This window comes from Phyllostomus discolor, chromosome 10 (genome assembly GCF_004126475.2).
Source record: "Phyllostomus discolor isolate MPI-MPIP mPhyDis1 chromosome 10, mPhyDis1.pri.v3, whole genome shotgun sequence".
NCBI classification, from domain to species: domain Eukaryota; kingdom Metazoa; phylum Chordata; class Mammalia; order Chiroptera; family Phyllostomidae; genus Phyllostomus; species Phyllostomus discolor.
In genome coordinates, this window is record NC_040912.2 from 13566843 (window position 1) to 13588556 (window position 21714).

Here is a 21714-nt window from a genome sequence, read left to right on the forward strand (position 1 = left end):
CGAGTGTTAGGATGTGGTATGACTAATCAGTTACACCAAGAAGCTTATTTTCTTTTGTGGGAGGAAATAAGTCAGTCTTCAAAAGGTCTGTAGATGCAGGGAATAATAAAGGGAAAGACTTATTTCATGTTCGCTTCTCAGATGTTCCATTTCAAAAGATACTTTTTGATTTTTTAATAATTGAGGGGGAGTGCTCTGGCTGAAGAATTATTCCTATAAACCGTTTTAAAGGAATACAGCAACAGGGGTGTATTAGGATGTTTTGTTTGTAAGTAACAGAAACCCATCCAGCTCAAAGACAATTTAAAAGAAAATGTATTGGCTTATGTTGCTAAAAAGTCTAAGAGTAGGCCTAGTTTCTGGCATGGCTGGATCTAGGGGCTCAAGTCGTGTCTTTGGGGCCTTGGTTCTTGCCATCTCCCAGCCTGTTCTCCTCTGGCTTCACTGGCAGCCAGGCTTTGTCTGTGCGAGGACCTCGCATCAGCTACAGGCCTTTTCCTGCATGCTGACCAACTCTGTCCTGCCAATGATGGCTGCTTCTGATTGTCCCTGCCTTTGGTCACGCCCCTAACTCTGAACCAGCAACTGGGGACAGGGTCATCAGGGCAGTCACTGGCTTGGCAGGGGTCAGGGGAGCTCACAGAAAGACTGAGGTTCTGGTAGCAGAAGGATGAGGTGGCTGGACAAAAATGATGGATATCCGTCTTTTACAGTGTTGTGAGCGCTCAGGGTAAACGCTTGATGAGTGAGTGCGTGCTCAGCTTGGATGCTCTCCATGCGTTTGTTGATTTCGTCTTTATTCTGTGGGTTCTTCTAGCGAGACCTCTTAGTTACTCTTTGATTAATGTGCTAACCTGACTGTCAGCCCTTGTTGGGCCCTCAGCAAGTCTTCTTGTTGTTTTTATTGCTAATTTCAATTATTCTTGGCTAGATGATGGTGATCTTCTCTTTAAACCCGTTTAACCAGGTTAGCGTTAGACAATTTATGTTTGGTTTTGGCTGAACCGTCGGCGTAAGTGTCTTTAATAAACCTGCTTTGATAAAGGAGGTAATTCCCATTTTTCTTTTTCCCTTAATGCCATTCCTAGCTCAGATCATGAGTGGTTAATTCAAATTGTTGCTTCTGTAAGCAACACTTTTTTAAAAGAATCATTATATGAGCCAAGAATTACTAGTTCCAGATTTTTAAAAAATTAATTGAAAGTTTGATTATTCAGATCTCTTGCTTGTTTTCATTGTTGCTACCTGCCTTCTGAAAATTTCACTATTTATTAGCACCTTTGCCTGGAGGTGGACGAGATAAGGCCAAGGGAGTAGTAAAACCTCAACAGCATCATTTTTCTAATTTCTAGGGCTCCTTATTTGGTGATATTTCTGCAAAACCAGTTTTGTACAATGACCGACATGAACTGTGATGGATTATCTGTGAGTTCCAGTTAATCATCCTCTTGGTATCTCCTTTTACAATAGGACGTTGAAAACCGGCTGCAAAGTCATCTCCTTCTGGTGGTTGCCAAGACTTCAGATCTCTTCCATTCGCCTGCTTCTTGAGTCCTATTGAGATCAAGTTAAAAATGAATTAATGCCAAGTTCATAAGAGGGTAAGTATTTGGGTCTGTTCGTCAGCCTCCCAAGTGTCTGTTATTTCTATATTTCATAGCCCAATAGAAAAGATTTTTCAAAATCTGCCTCCATTGGCACAGATAACTGAGTTTAATACGTACTGATTTTATTTTGTCCATCTCTGTGCTTATTTGAAGCATTGCTCGGCTAGTTGTGCCATCAATTCTTTTTTCCCTTTTTTTAAATCTCCAAAGTATTTGCATCTGGGCTATGGTTAAGATTCACAAAACCCATTTTGATTAGGTTTCTCATTCATTTAAATACTACGTAAGCAGGGCATGCCTTTGTATGGCGAGAATATTTTTAGAAGACTAATGAGGTGGAAGGGTTTGTGTTTCATTCCCTTGGTTTCCCTCTGCTCAGACACCTGCACTTGCCACTAATTACTGCTCACATGACACTCTCCCTTTCTTTGTCTGTTGTGCAGTGTTTTAAAATAATGTTGGGAGGGAAGTTGGGCACTGAGGCACAGATCTGCATTAGAATAAATAGTTGTTGTTTTTTTTTTTTAAGTAGCTCAACAGAAGGCTTATTTAAGAGTAATTGCTATTTTGGTATAATTTTAAGAAGGTTTTGTTCCTTTTCATCTTTTTCTGCAATTGTGGCTTGTTCCCTATAGCTGGTCGCCTCTGGTCACCTCCTTTTGTTGTTGTTGTTCTTCTTAAACAATTGTGAACACCATTTGTGGCCTCTGCATTACTTCAGGAATAGAAAATTGCCTTCTCTGGGATCTTTTTTTAGTCGTAGGCTCTTGGGTCAAACAGTGCAAAGCAGTTGGGTTTGCAAGTGGCTAATGCTCGTTATGACATTTAAAAACATTTGTTCGTGAAAGATATTTTAAAAAATGTATTGTCCTTGGGAGGTTTAGCCCATTGCTTTTCTTTTATTCTAGGTAAACTTTTTATTGATGTGTAATGCCCACACAGGAAAGGATACAAAACACAAATGTAGTTGAGTGAGTTTTCATAAGATGAACACCAGTGTGCAACCAGCATCCAGATCAGAAACAGAAGATTACCCCTTCTTTAGAAGCCTCCTTATATTGTCCCCAGTCCCTATGCCCACTGCAAAGGGGTCCCCTGACTTGTAGCACCGTCAGATTAGCTCTGCCTGTTTTTGTCATTTAAGTTGCTCTTTGGATCAGTGAGATTCACACATATTTTGGTGTGATGTTGTAGCTTGTTCGTTCTCTTTGCTGTTAGAATTCCATTGTAGGAATACCAAAATTTGTTTTTCTATTCTACTATTGACAAACATTTGTGTGTTTCTGATTGGAGGCTGTTACCATTAATGCTGCTGTGGACCTTCTTGTACAGAGCTTCTGGTGAACACGTGTGTCTTTATAGACTGTGTACCTAGGAGTACAGTTTCAGGGGCACAGCATTGGCATGTGGGTAGCTTTTGTTGATTTACCCCTTTTTCCAGAGTTGTTGTGCCAGTTTCCTCCAGCGGCATATGAGTTCTAGTTCATCTACATTCACACCTCGCATTGCCCAACTTTTTCTTTTTAGCCATTCCGGTGGAGGCTTAGTGGTATCTTGTGATTTCAAAATTGCATTTCCTTGATTAGCAGAGAAGCTGATCACCTTTTCCTAAGTGTATGGGTCATTAGTGCCTTGCTTAGGAAAGTGCTTTGATCTTTGTTGTGTTCTTTAGTCATTTAAGTCACAGCCACAATTTCAGTGTTAAACAACACTAAGCAAAAAACTCAAAAGAAGGATTTGATTAGCATTTATTAAGTTGTGATACGAACTTTTAGGCCCAAGAACAAGTCTCCAGGCCTTCACTTCATTTCGTTTTCTCCGTCACTGGATCTACAGCACTGGTTTGGGAGTTTAAGGAACGTCTGTAATTAAAATTCACAGTTTTATTTCTGATTTAGTCTTTCATCCTGCATTAATTGAGTGGATGTGTTGGACATCATAAGGGATGCTAAGATGAAGACTTTGGTCTTGGACTTTGAGGAGCTCACATAAGTACACAGCACAGTGAAATGATGCTATTACAAAGCTCTAAAAATGTGCCCTGGGTGGGAGGGATTAAGTCCTATGAAAGGAATACAGGGGCATTCCATAAGCATTGAAATGCCTTTGAACTTGACTGGAGGTGGCAGGAATGGGCATTTTCCAAGATGTGGCCCATTTGGGCCACAGCAGGTGGTTTAGAATGGCTGGATTACAGGATGTGCAGAAGGATATAGAAGAGGAAAGTCAAAGGGAACAAAATAAATTTTCATAATGCTCAAAGTGAGACTATCAATCAAAAAAGAACCAGAAAAACTCATTAGAAAAAGCAAATGGAAACACATGGAGATGCTATTTTTCACTATCCCATTTGCCGAGATTTTACAACAATGTTTGACAAGAGGTTATATTGACAAATGTGTGGAGAAATAGTCTCTATTTGTGGCTGAAAGGGGAATACATTGCATAAATCTCTACGGAAGACAATCTGGCATTCTTTCTCAAATTGAAAATGTGTACTTTTGATCAAGCAATTCTCTTTTAGAAACGTACCTTATAAATAGCTTATGCATGAGCAAGCTGCTATAATGGGAAAAGATTGGAAATAACCTAAATGTGGAAGACCCAATGAAAAGAAAGGGGGTGGTCCCTCTCTGTTGATAATATTGATATGAAACACTCTCTAAGACTGTATATTTTCAAAAATATTTATTCTAGTGTTGCAGGTTCAATTCCCAGTCAGGGTACATGCCTGGGTTGCAGGCCATGACCCCCAGCAACCACACATTGATGTTTCTCTCTCTCTCTATCTCCCTCCCTTCTCTCTAAAAATAAATAAATAAAATCTTTAAAAATATATTTATTCCATAGATGTTTACTGACTGCCGATGAATGTGCTGGGCCCCTGTGGGTCCTGGAAATACAACAGTGAACACAGTTCTTCCCTGGGAGAGTTTGTGGCTTAAACAAATAAGAGTACCAGGCGCCGGGGGTTGTAACTTGATTTTATATAGAATGAAGAAAGGCCTCTCTAATAAGGTGACCTTTGAGCAGAGACCTGAGGAGAGACAAGCACAGGTGACACAAATGTCCAGGGAAAGAGTGGTTCGGCTAGAGGAAACAGGATGTGCAAAGGCCCTGGGGCAGGGGGAGCCTTGGTGTTTGAGGAGTAACGGAGCCCAGTACGAGTTTGTGGAAAGAAGTGGAGAGAAGTAGCAGGGCAGATAAAAGAGGTGTGGGGTGGGCTTCAATGATGTAGAGCATATATGAAAAGAAAGGTACAATGTTTGTACATGAGGAGGGTCAGAGGGTCAGAGGATGTAGATGTAGGAGGTAGAATGCACGCGAGCGGTCAGATGTTAGAAGACGGTGGCAGAGTGATCAGGTGGATGGCACTTGAGGAATCACATACACAGGAGCAGCTTTGTGGGAAGAAGTGCATACGGGTAGAGAGAAGAGGCCTGCCCTGGCTCGTGCAGAGAGAGTACTTGTCTAGAAGCAGCTTTAAACCGAGGGATACATGGATTGATCCAGGCAGAGTATGTAGCACGGGGACATGACTGAGACAGAACCGTTCAGGTGTGTGCGGAAGAGCAGCTGGTCATGGAGACCTACCCCACCCCCACCCCCTTCCAGGGAGGTGGGGAGATGGCGGGAGCAAGGACCCAGAGGCCACCGGAGCTGTCCTGAAGGCCAGAGCAGTGAAGGGGCATGGGAGGCTGAAGGCTTGTCTGTGGTGGGGCTGGGACTCAAACACCACGCTGACTCCAAATCAGTCTTTCCATGAAACTGAGAAATGCGTGAGTGTAACATAGGATGAGCACTTCTGAGAAAGGTAGAATGGCAAATTACATACACAGAATAAATGACAGAATAAATTAGATTGGTAACCAGAGAATATTTAGGGATGAAATGCAACAAAAATTTATAGTAGTTATCACTAGATGGTGGAATTACATGTTTTCTAAAATGTCTAAATGCAGTGAACATGTGTTACATTTCTTAATCTGGGAAGAGAATGGGCTTAACCTGCCGCCTAAGGGGTTTTGTTTAGATAAGAATTTCCTTTTTTGAAGGCGTTGGTGCTCAGGAAGATGATGGTACCCACACTGTCCGCCTTTGCACCTGTTACACTGAACCCCTTTTCCCTGTCCCCGTCTGAGACGGTCCACTGGTGCCTGGGGTTCCAACCTGTTGCTCATTCAAGGGCTTTGCCCATGGGTTCATCCCCTCTTTCCTGCATTATCAATTTCTCCATCTTCTGGATTTTTCCCATCAGCCTCTAAATGTGCAGAAGGTATCCCGAATCCAATCCCTTGTCACCAAACCTTTCAGGTCCAAGTTGTCATCAGCTCACCTTTGGTCTAGACTAGTGTCCTCACCAGCCTCTTTGCCCCTCCGCTCCTCCCTAACAACCTGTCCGCCCCACAGCAGCCGAGGAACGCCACTAGATTGGACGCACCATGAGGGCAGGAACTCTGTGTCTTGTCTGCCACTTTACCGCTATGATGCCAGGAAAATTCCTAGCACATGGCAGGTGCTCAGTACTTTTTTGTTGCAGGAATAAATGAATCCCTGAATGATGCAGCGGCACCCAGGCCCATTATGGGAAAGGTTTAAGTGTGTTTTCTCTCATTAGTAGGCCTAACTGGTAAATTAGTATGCTACTGGTTTTAAGCAAATTCATGGGTGATGGTGCTATAATGTTGTGTTAATTCAAAAATAATTAATTGGGAGCCTCTTATGTGCTAGAAACTGTTCAAGTACAGGGGTCTGTGTAGTAGGGAGCAAAATAAAATCCCGGGTCTCATGAACCCTCTAGTGACCAAGGGACATCATGGGTCTTTGAAGTCATGGTCATGGAGGGTGGGATCATGTTTTCCTTCCTCATCTGCCCAATTGCTTTATCCTTTATTCTGACCCATTCTATTGGAAGGAATACCTATCCCATCCCTTTAGTACCATTGGCAAGACTCTTTGGTCATGGGACAACGTGTCAGGCCTAGTATATTTCTTACACTCTTTTGAAAAAATCCTTTCAAAGTGTCTTCCAGTATTATATTTTCTAGGTACCATAGGTTGGTCCCCATATTCCTGTTAAGAATCACCAGATTTGAAATTAAAGAGTGTGTCGGTGCAGAATGACTTTTTGTTTGTCTAGCGTCCCAGTTTGAACTCCCTTTTCCTTCACTAGTTGGACAGAACCTCAGTTTCTTTGCAGAAGGAGGAGTAAGAAGCATTGCAAGACTTGCTGTTTTGTGCCCTCCCCCGCCCCACTGCTCTGATTGGGGTGAGAGAACTGGCCAGGCAGCCGGGAACACTATGGGTGGAATGGTGAGAGCACTGTTTGTCTAAACGCTTCGCCGGGAGCAGAAATGTCCGGGTCAAATGGGTCCCTAGTGAATGTGTTTATGTGAATTCAGGTAGTGTAAATGATTCTTGGTGTAAGAGTAGCTATAATGACATTCATAATTATACAGAACTTTGCAAGCTATTTTGGTTTGATGCCCTACCTCGTGACTGAAAGATTTTGACATCCTGATGGAAAAAGGTTCAAAAAGTAACAGTCTCTCTTGGTACAGAGAATAAATAATAACCTCATGTCTAAAGATACCTTAATTTGCAAAAAGATTGATCCAAAGTGTTTGACTAGAAAGACTTTTCATGATAACGCAGCCAGATGATGATTTCTAGGGTTCAGGGTGGTGTTTTGGCATGAGTGACAGTGTATTTTGACATCATAGCTCCTTTGTTCGTCTCCGGGAAAACTGCAGTTCTTGGGGAAGGGCGAAGAACACATCACCGTGAAGGAGGAAGAAAGGTCTTGGATGGAAAAAGCTCCGTGTGATCTCTCCGGGGCTGTCATCTCTAGTGTTACTCAAGCCCTTTCTCTGAGTACGTTTGAAGGTCTGTCCCAACGACTGAGGAAGCGTTTCAGATCGCCTGTCACTGTTATTGAAGTGATTTTCAGGAAGGTGATTTTCTTCACGAACTGTTTTGTTTCACAGTTTGTAGCAAGGGTTATCCTGGGGTGAATGCCGCAGCCTTTCAGTTCATGCTGTTGCACAATTAACACAGTTCCAGATGGCGTAGACCGCTTATTAAATGGAGCCTCAGTCGTGCCTTGGTGAAAAGTGGCTCGAAATTTCATTTTTTATTTGTTCAGTCAGCATTTATTAAGCATCTACTGTGCCAGGTCCTAAAACAGGGAGTGGATATAAATCTATAGCTTCTGATTAAAATGAGCAAGTCCTTCCTTGGCCATGGAATGCTTAATCAGTGATACAATCTGACTGCTTTTTAACAAGCTTAGTCCTTTTTCTCTTCATTTATTTGGTTTTCATACTGAGAATAATAACAAGTGCTCACTTAATAAATTCCTATTTAAGATGAAGATTGAAAATTCGGTCATAATTCAGCTGTCATGCACTCCTTTCATAAGAGACATTTAAACCCACATTCTGAGCAATCTTTCCTGCAGGGACAGGAAATTAGAATTTGCTGGTATAATTTTCCCTGAAGGAAACCCCAGGGAAGAGGTGCTTGATTTGGGGAGATGAGGGCTGACTCCCTGGCAGAGCTGACAAATGGTTGGCTGTCGGAATCGAGCTGTTGGATGAGTTGCCAGAACCACTAGAGGGATGAACCAAAACTACTCTGGTGTGGGTTTAATCTTTTCATCTTTTAAAGGAGTATGGCATTCGAAAAGCCCAGAGTTGTTTCAGGGGAGGTGGAGGAAGGGAAAGGGAATTGGGCAGGGAGATGTTTTAAATTTGGGAACCTCAATGGTACTCTTACTCAGTGGTTTGCCATTGCTAGGGCTGGGGAATCCTGGAAATTACCTTGATCTCCTGAGGGTTGATGTAACACACGGAGTTAAGAATGTTGTAGGATTTCGTCTATAGCTATACGTGTGTCTGGCATGAATTACATTGACCTAGATGAAAAGTTTTAGTACCAAGTCTCTTGAGGAGGCTTATGTGAGGCCTCCCTCCCTCCCTCTCCCTCCCTTCTTTTCCTTCTTTCCTCCCTCCCTCCCTGGCCTTTCTTAATCAGTAGAACACCTAAAATTTCATTTATTGTTTCAGGATGTTAAACTTTTTTGCAGGGGTGGAAGAGTAATCCATACCCTCTGAGCTCCCCGAGGCGCCAGCCTGCCGCAGTGCATGATGAGCGTCAGGGCAGACGCCAGGCAGGCCCAGGTCTCCTGGTGCACGGCAGTAGTGGCAACATGACGCTGTGCAAATCTCGAGCCTGCAGGCCTCAGTTTTCCCATCCCTCAAATGAAAGGTTGAACTACTTATGTTTTGCTTAGTCCTTAAAATTTTTCTCCTTATTTCATATACTAATCTTAGCTCAAAGAATATTAGTCTTGTTGAATAGAATTTTGTGTGTCCTTCTGGTGCCTGGGTAGTTCAAGTGCGTCTTCACCGTTGCATTCTAAGACTTTATCCGTGTCTGAGCTGCTGTTTCCGAGCATGAAAGGGTAGCCGGAGGAGGTCCCTCCATCTTCCCTCCTGTTGTTCCTTTCAGTTATTTGGTGAGATAATCCAGTTAAGAGTATCCCCGGGAAGTGTTATCAGTGATATAAAAACTCTTTATAGTCTCATTTGTACTTGAATAAAATGATTCCCTTTTATGTTTAAAAAAATGAAAACATTTGAGGTCTCTCTGAAAGTGTTTATTCATTCAAGATGCATGATGTACCGTGGGTGTTATGTCTGATTTCTGAGAGCTTTTGCAGAAGGTTTATGTCTAGAGTGTTTTGTCTTTTTTTTTGTATTTGTTTAGAGTAAAATTAATACAGAGCTTTTCTTACTAACACTAAGGAGGATCAATACAGGTTTCTCCCCTGTGGTGCTTTTTCTGTTGGCTTTTAAATGGAAGAAAACAGAATACTTTCCTTTAAAGCTCAATTCTTACATCTTTTCCAGTAAAGTTGGGAACTTGGGGGAAAAGAACAAGATATCTTTGTGTGTTTAGGTTATAAACACTCTTCTGGCTTGTGTAAACCGAATTTCTTCCTCAGCTCTAAAAGTGTTCTTTTTTAAATTTTTGTATCTGCATTCACATTCATGGCCTCTGTGTATATATTTAATATTACTAAGTGACCTTTTTGGTTTGTATTTACTTTTAATTTTTCTCTTTTTTTCTAAACCAAAGTGGATCTGAAATTAAATATAAATCCTCTATGCACAATGGAATACGTAATTGTGATTTACTTTTTCCTTGAACAAGGCGTTGCTTTATAAAAGGAAATTTACTTATTTGTATTATTTCAAGTTTATTATTTAAAATATTTTTTACTTACTGATTTGAGAGAGAGACAAAGAAAGAGAGAGAAAGAAACATCAATTTGTTGTTCTACTTATTGATGCCTTCATTGGTGGATCCTTGTATGTGCCCTGACTGCAGGGAGATCCGACCTGCAACCTTGGCATGTTGGGATGGCACCCTAACCAACAGAACTAACCAGCTAGGGCCAAGGCATGTTTATTTTTAAGAAACATGAACAAAGATCACTTAAAGACCCACTTTTGTTAGGCCATTATAAAAAGATTCACACATAAGATTTTGATTGATTTCTTTGGCAGTCTATTTCCACAATCCCAAATTTCTTTATTTTCTCTTCCCACTTTCTATGCTCTGATACCACAGTCATCAATAATTGGTGTTAGGTGAGACTTCCTTTCTTGCTCTCTCCTCTCCTCCCCTCCCCTCCGTTCCCCTCCCTTCCTCCCTTCCCCTCCCCTCCCAACTTTTAAGATTTCCTCTCTTAGCAACTCTCAAATGTGCAATACAGTATTTTTAACTATAGCCAACTCTGCTTTATTTTATATTCCCGTGACATTTATTTTATAAATGGAAGATTGGACCTTTTGATTCTTTCACCCATTCTTCTCCCCTTCCCCCACTTCTGGCAACCACCAATCTCTTTTCTGTATTCGTGAACTAGGTTTTTCTTTTTTCCCTTTTTTTTCTTTTGGACCCCACATATAAGTGAAATCACATGGTATTTATCTTTCTCTGTTTGACTTATTTCACTTAGCATAAAGCTCCCGGGCTCATTCATGTTGTCACAAATGGCAAGATTTTCTTCTTCTTCTTTTTTTTTTTTGTTTAAGATTTTACTCATTTATTTTTAGAGAGGGAAGGGAGGGAGAAAGAGAGAGAGAGAGAAACATCAATGTGTGGTTGCTGGGGGTCATGGCCTGCAACCCAGGCATGTGCCCTGACTGGGAATCGAACCTGCGACACTTTGGTTCGCAGCCCGCGCTCAATCCACTGAGCTATGCCAGCCAGGGCTAGATTTTCTTCTTTTAAACGGATAAATATTATTTGATTGTGTGTGCAGATATGTATATGTGTGTAGTATGTGTATATGTGGATAAAGAAAATGTTTATATATCTGTGCATGTATATGTGTGTATATAGTATCTTCATTCATTCATTCATTGATGGACACTCAGATTGTTTCCCTGTCTTGGCTATTATAAATAATGCTTCAGTGAACATGAGGGTACATATATCTTTTGAAGTTAGTGTTTTCATTTTGTTTGGCTGAATACCCATTAGGGGAATTGCTGCATCATGTGGTAGTTCTATTTTTAATTTTTAGAGGAATGTTCATAACTGTTTTTCATAGTGGATGCACCAATTTACATTCTAACCAACAGTACACGAGGGTTCTCTTTTCTCCACATCCTCACCAACACTTGTTGTTTCTTGTCTTCTTGATAACAGTTATGCTAATAGGCATGAGGTGGTGTCTGACTGTGGTTTTAATTTGCATATCCCTGATGATGAGTGATGTTGATCACCTTTTCATGTACCTGTTGGCCATTTGTATGTCATCTTCAGAAAAATGTTTATTCGTATCTTCTGCCCATCTTTAATTGGATTTTGTTTTGCTATTGAGTCATATGAGTTCTTTATGTATTTTGGACATCAATCCTTTATGAGATATATGATTTTCAAATATTAGGGTCATTCTATTTATGGGGGGTGGGGGTGGTGGCGGCTGTTATATAAGTATTAAATAAACAAATATTAATTGTGAGACTTTGACACAATTTCATACAAATGCAACTTTTATCTTAATTAAGATTTAAGACTTAGCTTTGCATAAATGTGAAACTAGACTTTTGTTTCACCTCAGGTTTGTTCTCTGTGGTTCTGTAGCTTGCCTTTCATCTGTTGCGCACCGACTCTGTTCTGTCCTCGGTGGTGGTCTGAGTTCCAGATTGCACGGCAGCTTTAATTCTGAGCGGACTTGTTCTGGACAGCCCTGTTTTTCCCCTCTTATCTTTAGCCAAGAAGTTTTTACAAGTTTTGTGTGTTGAACCACATAGTTTCTTTTTTTTCATTTCTTTTATTTTTTATTTTTTATTTTAGTCATTGTTCAAGTATAGTTTTCTGCCCTTTATTCCCATCCCAGCCCACCTACCCATCCCTCCCCATCTGCCTCCCATTTCCACCCCCCCTCCCCCCCAGTTTTTGTCCATGTGTCCTTTATACTTGTTCCTGTAAATCCTTCCCATTGTCCCCTGAAATTCCCTCCCCTCTCCCCTCTGGTCACTGTCAGCCTGTCCTCTATTTCAGTGTCTTTGGTTATATTTTGCTTGTTTCTTTGTTTCGTTGTTTAGGTTCCTGTTAAAGGTGAGATCATATGGTATTTGTCTTTCACTGCCTGACTTATTTCGCTTAGCATAATGCTTTCCAGCTCCATCCATGCTGTTGGGAAGGATAGGAGCTCCTTCTTTCTCTCTGCTGTGTGGTATTCCATTGTGTAAATGTACCATAGTTTTTTGATCCATTCATTTACTGATGGGCACCTAGGTTGCTTCCAACACTTGGCTATTGTAAATTGTGCTGCTATGAACATTGGGGTGCAAAGGTTCTTTTGGATTGGTGTTTCAGGGTTCTTAGGATATAGTCCCATCAGTGGAATTGCTGGGTCCCAAATAGTTTCTACTTCAGCCTTTGAGAGCTTTGATGAGTTTATTTATTTATTTTTTGGGTCTCTCTTGGTTTCAAGACTGGTGACAAGGACTTAAGCGAACATCAGTGCAGGCGTCTTGATTCTTGAGAAAGTCCCTTTCACCCATGCGTGTGTGTCCCCGTGTCTGTTTGTGCACATGTGGATGGGGGAATATTTGTTCCTGGAACCTTGATTGCATCACTAAATATTTTCTCTGGTTAGAGAAAAATGCGGTGTGGTAAAGTCATGTTTGCTTCGGCACTTTTGTGCTGGCACTTTGTGTGTTTACAGAATAAATACTTTCGATGGCCTGGCCTGGGAACCTAACCATTTATAATAGCATTTCCAAGGGGAAAACCAATTGCAGATTCCGAGTAGATGAATTTTACAAACATTATAAAACACTGGAACATTGGAAGCTGTTTCAATAGTCCAGTAAGGCCAGGCCCTCCAGTTGCGCTGTGTCTGTGTAAAGGACCTACCAAGTGATTTTATTAATGTGATTATCATCATTTGAAGCCCAGTACTCACCAGCTATGACTTCTCTCAGTGGCTCTCTCTGTCTCTCTTGGACGGCCTGGTCTTATATTCGCCATACAGTTCACTGAGCTTCCAGAGAGGGAGGCAGTTCGCTCCTCTGGTTGGACGTGGTCCACCCTCCCTGGGATGTACAAAAGAAGGTGATCCCTTGGAGGCTGCGAATGCAGAGCTGGAAGGTATAAACAGAGACCTAGAAATAACCTGAATGCTCACTGCCTTCATTTGGGTTTCCCTGAAAGCATAGCCTCAAGCAAGGAGTGAGTGCAGGTGGTTCATCTGGGCGGCAATTTTAGGGAGCAGGAGTGAGAGAGCAGGGAGAGGTTCAGGGAGGAGGAAAAGCCAGTGTGAGAGTGTGGTATGAAGGCTGATACTATAGGCAACTAGGGCTCAATTCTGCTCTCAGATTCCTCCTTTAGAAAGGTAAGAGACTAGAGCATGTATACAGCTCTCCCTGTACCCTCTGGGGGAGGTTGTAACCTGGGCTGTTAATGCTTCCCCATGTTGGGGCTGCCCTGCCTTCAGGCTGAGTGGTGCTCAGCCCCAGAGAAGGTCCTGGAAGACAAGGGAGACACCTGCGTTGCCTGAGGTGGGAACTGGAAGCCTGAGTCTACCCTTCTCGGAGCCCCCCCCCCCCCCGCAATGTCTGTGGCTGAAATCAGAGCTGGGCTGAGGGGGTATGACGAGGGGCATGAGAAGTATCTGCTGCCAACACCAACACCGAGAATGGACTGATTATATAAAGTGCAGCCAACTATACCATTGAATCAAATTAATTGTAAGATCCAGCATTAATTTATGTACCTCCAAGAAAGAAAACGTACCACTAAGGAAAAAAAATATGCTGTCAAGTAGACTCTGATGGCCATTAAATGTGAGACACACCTAATATCAGAGATGTTAAAATAGGGGGAAAATATTTTCTAGAATTGATGAAACAGTATCTAATAATACTATTGTTGGCATGGGTAGCTAGATATGAATAAAGGAAGGAAGCGAAGGAAATCAGACATTATTGAGCATCATCCACTAGGAAGCATTAGCCTGCTTCACCAGGAAGCTACCACGTCACACACTCCAGGGGACAGCAGCATTGCCCCACCAAGGGGATCAACACCCCTCCCTCCCCCGTACAGGGAGGAAGGGCCAGCTTTTCAGTCTCCCCTGTCCACTGGCCCGGACTATGAGGGGAGGTAGCAGTTGCACAGTAGAAGCCAAGTTGGCAACCATAGAGGCTGGTCGGTCTAGCCTGGGAAAAGGGTTGGATTGGCCAAGAGAGAGAACCGCAGAACCCCTAGGAAATAGATTGGTTAGGGGGTGGACCCATCAGAAGCCTTCAGAAAGCTTAGGAGGTTGACTGGTTCGTTTGAAGGAGCACATGGCCCTTCCCAACACCAGGATAATATAATCCCAGCTAACAAAGAGTTTTCTCCCTCTCTTTCTCTCTCTCCCTCCCTACCTCCCTTTCCATCTCCCCATCCCCCTCTCCCACTCCACCCATCCTACCCCCCTTCTCTCTCTTTAAAATCAATAAACATATCCTCAGATGAAGATTGAAAAAACATTACACTGAAAATGGGACTCTGAGGTTCATTCCTTGTGAGGGACTGTTGGTGAAATAACAACATGTGACTTCGAGGGGCAGCCTCTGGGGAGTGCCGGCAGCAGCCGGAATGCCGTTTGGCAGGTTTCTGCTCCAGCCAGGCCTCGAGCCTCCTGTGGGCCCATTGTGCAGACCCTTGACTTACACCCGGCAGAGCTTTATTCTGAGTTTCCTGCATGTCTCTTTCTCTACTTAAGTACATTTTTGGGAAGCCAAATAGTAAATGGTAACATTTCACACATTTGTAGGACTTCAGCTTTGCTTTTATTTTATAAATGCTATATCATAGAACTGTGAATTCTTAGAAGGAACCTTAACATCTTTGAGCCTGCCTTCCATCTGACGTTTAAACCTTTCTAAACATCTCATCGGGGAGAGGAACTCCCATCTTTGTATTTGTTTGTTTGTTTGTTTGTTATATACATATTTTCTTGAGGTATAACCGACATACACTGTATCAGTGTCAGATGTGCAGCATGATGTGGCACTTGTGTGCACTCTGAAATGATCACAGTAGGAGTAGTCATCTTCTGTCACCATAAAGAGCTATAACTGTTTTCCTTGTCATAAGCACATTCTAGACCCACTCTCCCAGCCAACTTCATACACGCACCGCAGTCCCGTTAACTGTAGTCATCAAGCTGCACACCAGCCCCCCTCCCCCCCATCATTTACTCATTTCACAGCAGGAGGTTCTGTACTTCTTAACCTCCTTCACCCATCACCCCCCACCCCCCAACTACCACTAAGTTCTCTGTATCCGTGAGATTTTTTTTCTTGTTTTTGTTTTTTTTTTTTTAAATATGAAGCTATCGTTTGGTGTTTATTTTTTTAAGATTTTATTTATTTTTTATTTTTAGAGAGGGAATGGAGGGAGATAGAGAGAGAGAGAGAGAGAAACATCAATGTGCGGTTGCTGGGGGTCATGGACTGCAACCCAGGCATGTGCCCTGACTGGGAATCAAACCTGCGACTCTTTGGTTGGCAGCCCGCGCTCAATGCACTGAGCTACGCCAGCCAGGGCTTGTTTTTTCTTTTTGATTCCACATATAAAGGAGATCATATGTTGTCATTCTCTGTCATTTTTTAGACAGCTCTGAGCCTCCCCGGAACTCAGCAGTCCAGCCTTCTCTGATACAGATTGTCTCCTTTGTCTAGTGATTTAAAGGGGCAGAAATCATGAACAGGAAGGCTCATCCATTTTACTTGAAGCACAAGCCAAACAGCCAGTCTTTTTTGGGTGACTGCTTGGTGCTGTGGGAAAGAGAAAGAATGAAGAGAGTTATTATTCTCACAAAGCTGATGATACAGATGGAGTCAGTGTCTGACCTGTTGCTCTTCCTCCCCACCCCACCTGCTACTACAGCGCGCCCATCCAAAGTATATGATGACGAGGGAAGTGAGCAGAGCAGGGGAGGGAGAGGTCAGTGCCACCTGGAGAAGGCAGGGTGGACCTGGAGCCTGGCCTTAGGAAGTGGGCAGGACTGCTGTGCTTGTGTGGCCTTCTGTTGCTTCAGAGTTCAGGAGTCCAGAAGCTGTTCTATGACTTTCTTGTTAAGCAAATCAATTAGCTAAGCTTATTTAACAAAAGAAGATATTTGGAGCAAACAAAATAACGATAATATTTCCTCATAATGACTCCTATCTAGCAGGCACTATTTATTCTACTTAACCACATTTTTTAAATAATTGGAACTTGCCCTTTTAAGAACTGTGGCAGTTTTTTAAAAAAATGACCAGAAATTCCCATACATTGATAGGTGGTGTCTATACACCCTTCTTTTGAGTATGAGTCATCTTGTGACTGCTTCAACCAATAGAATATGGCAGAAAGGACCCTGTGTGGCTTCTAACACTAGGTCATAAAAGGTCATGCAACTTCTGTCTGCTTCTCTTGGAATACTAGTTCTGGGGAAGCCAACGGCCATACATAAATATGACTACTCTGAGGTTTCCATGCTGCAGAAGCTTAGTAAACGGCCCCAGCTAAGCACCCAGCCACCAGCCAGCACTCACTACCAGCCTCAACTACCGGCCTTGTGAGGGAGCAATTTCTTCAGATGATTCCAGCCCCAGCTGGCATCTGATCACAGGCCCCTGTGAGCACCTGCGCCAGAACTGCCCAGCCAAGCCTTTCCTAAGTTTTCGACCCCTCCCTCTAATTATGAGTCAAATAAAATAGTTGTTTAAAGCTACTAATGTTACATGTTACATAGCAGTAGGAGCAAGTACCAAGAAGTAGCATTTTAAATCAACTGTCTTGCATCTCTCTAAAATGTACTAACTATACTTTTGAACAAAGTGTAGACATAATTTGAACCTCTTATGAACAAGAACAGCTTATATCTCCCATTGTGATTCATGCAGTTATTAGGTTCTTAAGATATGCCAGTGAATTGTGTGCTTCTAGTTTTTTTCTTACCCTTTGCCGCTGATAATCTTTTCACCATGTCTGAGTATGCCACGTTCAAGGTTAAACCACATTTGGAATCATTGTTTTCAAATTCAGGTGCTACATTTTATGAGAGCGGTTTTAAAAAATATTTAGTGAGCACTTACTTTGTGGGGAGCATTGGTCTAGGTGCTAGATGAGATGCTAAGCTTTAAGAGAGCAATGGGCAGTTGAAACCGATGTATCCCCAGTTCCTGGAAAAATTCCCAGGGCTCACTAAGCCTTTGCTGAATGAACAGATAGAGGACACTGTGTTAGGTGGTCAGAGCAGGTGCTCACAATGGATTCTGTCCTTGGGGGAGTGACTAGGATGGAGAAGGGGCTGGAGACCATCGTGTGGGAAAAGGAAATGTCGATACTCAGCCTGGAAAAGAGAAGAGTTGCTTGAAGGAGGGGAGGATTGTTATGAGGAAGACAAATGGTGCTAGGTTTGAAAGAGGATTTTCTCTTGTCTTTCTATTAGCAAATAATGCCTTAGGTGGAGTTTATCAGATACTCGGTGTGGCTGTTTTGGCTTCAGAATGTTGCTTGTCCAAATACAAGAAAAAAGCTAACCATGGAATTTGTCAGGGTAAAAAACAGGCATTGACTCATTGTGCCAGAATTATTGCTTTATGCTTTATAAAACACACACACACACACACACACACACACACACACATTTTTACTTCTCACCCAAGGACATGCTCATTGATTTTAGAGAGAGAAACATTAATGTGAGAGAGAAACATCGATCAGTTGCCTCCTTTGTAGAGGACAGATGCCGTGCCCAGGGATTGAACTCACAACCTAAGTATGTGCCTTGATGGGGGGATCGAATCTGCAGTCTTTCAGTGTATAGGAGGATGCTTAACCAAGCCACCTAGCCATACAGGAGGATACTTAACCAAGCCACCTGGCCAGGGTGTGGAATATTTTTGACAACAATGTAGATGTAGGTTGTTCATTAATTTAAAGTGTCAGTATTAAAGAGTGAGAAGGCCCTCAGAGGAGTTATGTACTTTGCCAAATGAGATTACAAATACTAGTTTGTGGTATAGACTTGTGGATGAAACAGGTCATATAGAAGAGCTCTTGGCATTCCTTCTTTGAGGAAGGAGGGGGGTCAGGTTTATTGAGATTTTTAATTTCTAAGTGGCGCCATGGCATTTTTAACACCTAGAGTTTCTTCTTGTTAGCATCAGCACTGTTGTCTCAGTAATCGAGTCAACAAGGTTAATGGGAATAAGAAAATAGAAGCTTTTGCTTAAAGTTTCCTAATAAGTTATAGCCTTGTTTGTAACCAGAATAGACTACAAAGACTCCAGCCATCCCTCAAAATCAAGATCACTTTCTCATCTTTGGTTTCTCCCCAATAAAATTAGTTTCTTAAATTATTCTTGATTTCTGATCGACAGATGTTAAAATTTCTTCCTTGGTTTTGTTTGCATATTAAAGGAAATGGTTGACTATACTTTCTTGTCCATGCTGGGAAGACTAATGGAATAAGGGATTCTTAACTATCGTTGTCTCTTCCAGGTTGTGTTTAACCCGAAACACAAGATAAACTAACCACTGACTTCCCCAGAGCACAGAGATAAGTGTTCAGAAAGATTCTGAATGGACCAACCGAAGTGACATCTATTTATAACTTGTACTCTGGGCAGTGATCTTTTCAGCGGTCCATCCCTGTTTACTCATGTCCTGGGGAAGAGAAAGTCAGCCTCAGGAAACATGAGAGCTCTTCTTACAGCCGCATTTCCATTTTATTAAATTCTCCTTGCCTGATTGCTTTCAAAATTGAGTCTGCTTCTTAGCATGGCTCTAATATTAGATAAGTCTCCTTGGAGATATGCATACATATAGAGTTATGGTGTTAACCCTGATCGTATGTAATTTAATAGAGTTCTTAGAAAAGTGTGCTCTGATTACATTATTAAAATATTCCACAAAAGCAAATATAGAGACCATGGAGATAAGACTGGAGATGGTAAATTTCTGGTTATGAATTTGGTGCTTTGATTCCGGGGTGATTTTGAAGGTCGGGGAGGACTGGGGAAAACAATGGCACTTTTAGGTATCATTGCAGACAGTCTTCCTAAAGGAGCAGACTGTGTGATCAGCGTACCCCAATCCAGTCCCAGCAGTGTAAGACAGTCCTATGACTCTTGCAAGGGAGTGGGCATATAACAGACATCTTCTATTTATCAATAAAAGAAAAAAGATTCTTCTTTCTCAATTGTCAAACTTTGAAGATTTCAGAGAAGTAGAGAGGGAGCCTGGGGGGGGGAATTTGTGACATCTTGCTCAGAGAAGAATTGAGTCTGTATTTTTTAAAATTTTTATTTTTAAAATATTGGGCTATGTTTCTTCCAAATGATGCCAAATACAGGTGTGCCTTGTATTGCTGACCCCTAACCTGTGGCAATGCAAACTGATATCACACATAAGTGATGGGACGAATCTGACCTAAACACATATCTGATGAGGGTTATTTTCCACTTTGGCCCAGCAGGCACCTTGTACGCTAATAGTTGGGGAAAGTATTTTTTGTTGTTGCTGCTTTGTAACAATAGTTTTCATTTCATTTATATTCTATTACTGACAATCTTGTCTTAATCTAAGAAACAATGTTATTTGTCATGAAAGTTTCTAATTCAGCTACATGAGGAGAATACAATGAAAATATTACTGTTTCTCAGAGGTCCAGCAAAGGAGACTTGGACATGATCAACGAGATTAGCCTCGAGAACATTAGGTTTATCTGTGTAATATTTAAATAAAAAGTTGTTGAGGTCATTGATACTGGTTGTTCAAATGAGGCTTGCACTGAAGTGGGGAGATGTGTGTGGGGGGTCCCGCCCACAAGGTTCCCCCCCTCCCCTGGCTGCCATGGATGAAAATAAGTCTACCAAGACACATGATCTGCTGGGGGAGGAAAGGTGGCCGATCTCTCAAAGGAGAAGGGCCAAGAACCTTTTCCTCAATGGGCTTTTATTGGGTTCATTGTGCACAGGAATACAGAGAAAACTCATCATTCATTGTCAGGCAGTAAGGATCAAATAATAGATAGCATACAAAGAACTATGAGGGCCTATTCTGAGTCAGGGTCTGTTATCTAAAGGGCTACAAAACTTTGGGAAACAAACTCATTCCCTGCTCGGACCTTTATCATTTAATTGAGAGCATTCTTAGCAAAGCAGGTTTCACAGGATTTTATATATTCTTTCTTAGGCCTGATCACCTGGGGAACCTGCCCTTTCCAGCACAGGGCTGCCCCACCTTCTGTCATTGTTTCAGGCTTAAGTCAGGCAGGGGAAGTAAGGCAGCCAAGAGATTAGGAGACTTCTCACAGACAGAATGAAGTCTCAGACTATCTCAAAGCCAAGGGGTGAGTGTCCATCACCCTCTTTTGCTGTAGCCCCCCAAGTCCTTCCCTGGGGGTTCCCCCTTGATCGTGCCTGTCTTAGATCGTCCCTCATTTGAGGAATCTTACCCATCATTGGCTAACCAATCAAGCATTTGGGGCCAGGCAGGGTGAAGTAAAAGGGGCAGAGGTGGCACCCCTGTTAGGGAGATAAACTTTGTCTCCTTAGTGGCTTATGGTCCGAAGGTCGCTCACTCAGCCTTAGCTATAGTGGGAGGGGGAGGGAGTGGGTTACAGCTTCTGAAACCAGGCAGGGCAGGTCCCAACAGAGAGGTAACTTTTTCACAAGTAAAAAAAAATGCTCTCAGGTGACCTTATGTTCTGTAACTTCCAAATTCTTCCCTTTGACTCCAGCTGAGAACACTGACTTTCAGATTTCCATTTTAGAGCAATTACACATATGGTCTGCCTTCTCTTATCAGCTGCATCGCATTCCATCTCTTCTTTTAAACTTGGCTTTTTTTTTTTTTTGCATCTTATCCATGGAGCTATTTATAGACTAAAGCAATATAATTCCAAGAAATTGTAGTATTTTTTATCTTATCCTTATGATTTACACCATATATAACTCACATGTATCTTTGTATGGATATGTTTGACACTCTCTTTGGCTGAAATTCCAAATTTTGACAGGTAATTTTGTGAATTATTCATCTATTGACTTTTCTCTGTTAATAAGTAATTATGTAAACGTCGACTATGGGTAAGAACTGGGAGTATATGCAAATGCTTGCCTCAACTGCAATGTAAGATAAATGAATTATGGAAAAGCAGATTTTCTTTCTTTTGCATAATATACTTAAAATTTTGCTCAACTGTCACTTTCCCTTGGGAACAGAAGTATAATTAGAAATATCATTAATGACCCCAGTGTGGTGTATTTGGGATTAGTCTCGGTTGGGTTTTTAGACTGGCCTGTGATTGTCAGTGGTCTTTTTATAGCTTTCTGGGTGATTCTGTTCTCTTTTACATGTTTTGCTTCTTTTAATCTACTCATAAACTTAAGATGCTGTTATGCACATGAAATCATTTAGTAAGTCTCAGGTATAAATTAGAGTCCACTGAGAGAAGAAACATGCTAAAGGGCTTTTGTTTGCATAGTTACTTTTCACCTTCACAGATCATTTGCTTTTGAACTCTAGGGCAGTG

The 21714-nt window shown here is 41.9% G+C and overlaps 1 protein-coding gene across 6 annotated transcripts in view; it reads left to right on the top strand.

Moving 5' to 3' along the window:
- The window catches only part of OSBPL3 (oxysterol binding protein like 3), a 160311-nt gene that overhangs the window by 17981 nt on the left and 120616 nt on the right, over positions 1-21714 (top strand). For 5 of the 6 annotated variants that reach the window (XM_036010488.1, XM_028526160.2, XM_028526161.2 and 2 more), the window contains exon 2: positions 1471-1601. The exons of the other annotated variant lie outside the window; for it this stretch is intronic. The gene's annotated coding sequence lies outside the window, so the exon portion shown is untranslated. The remainder of the gene's footprint in view (positions 1-1470; positions 1602-21714) is intronic. 6 annotated transcript variants of the gene reach the window in all.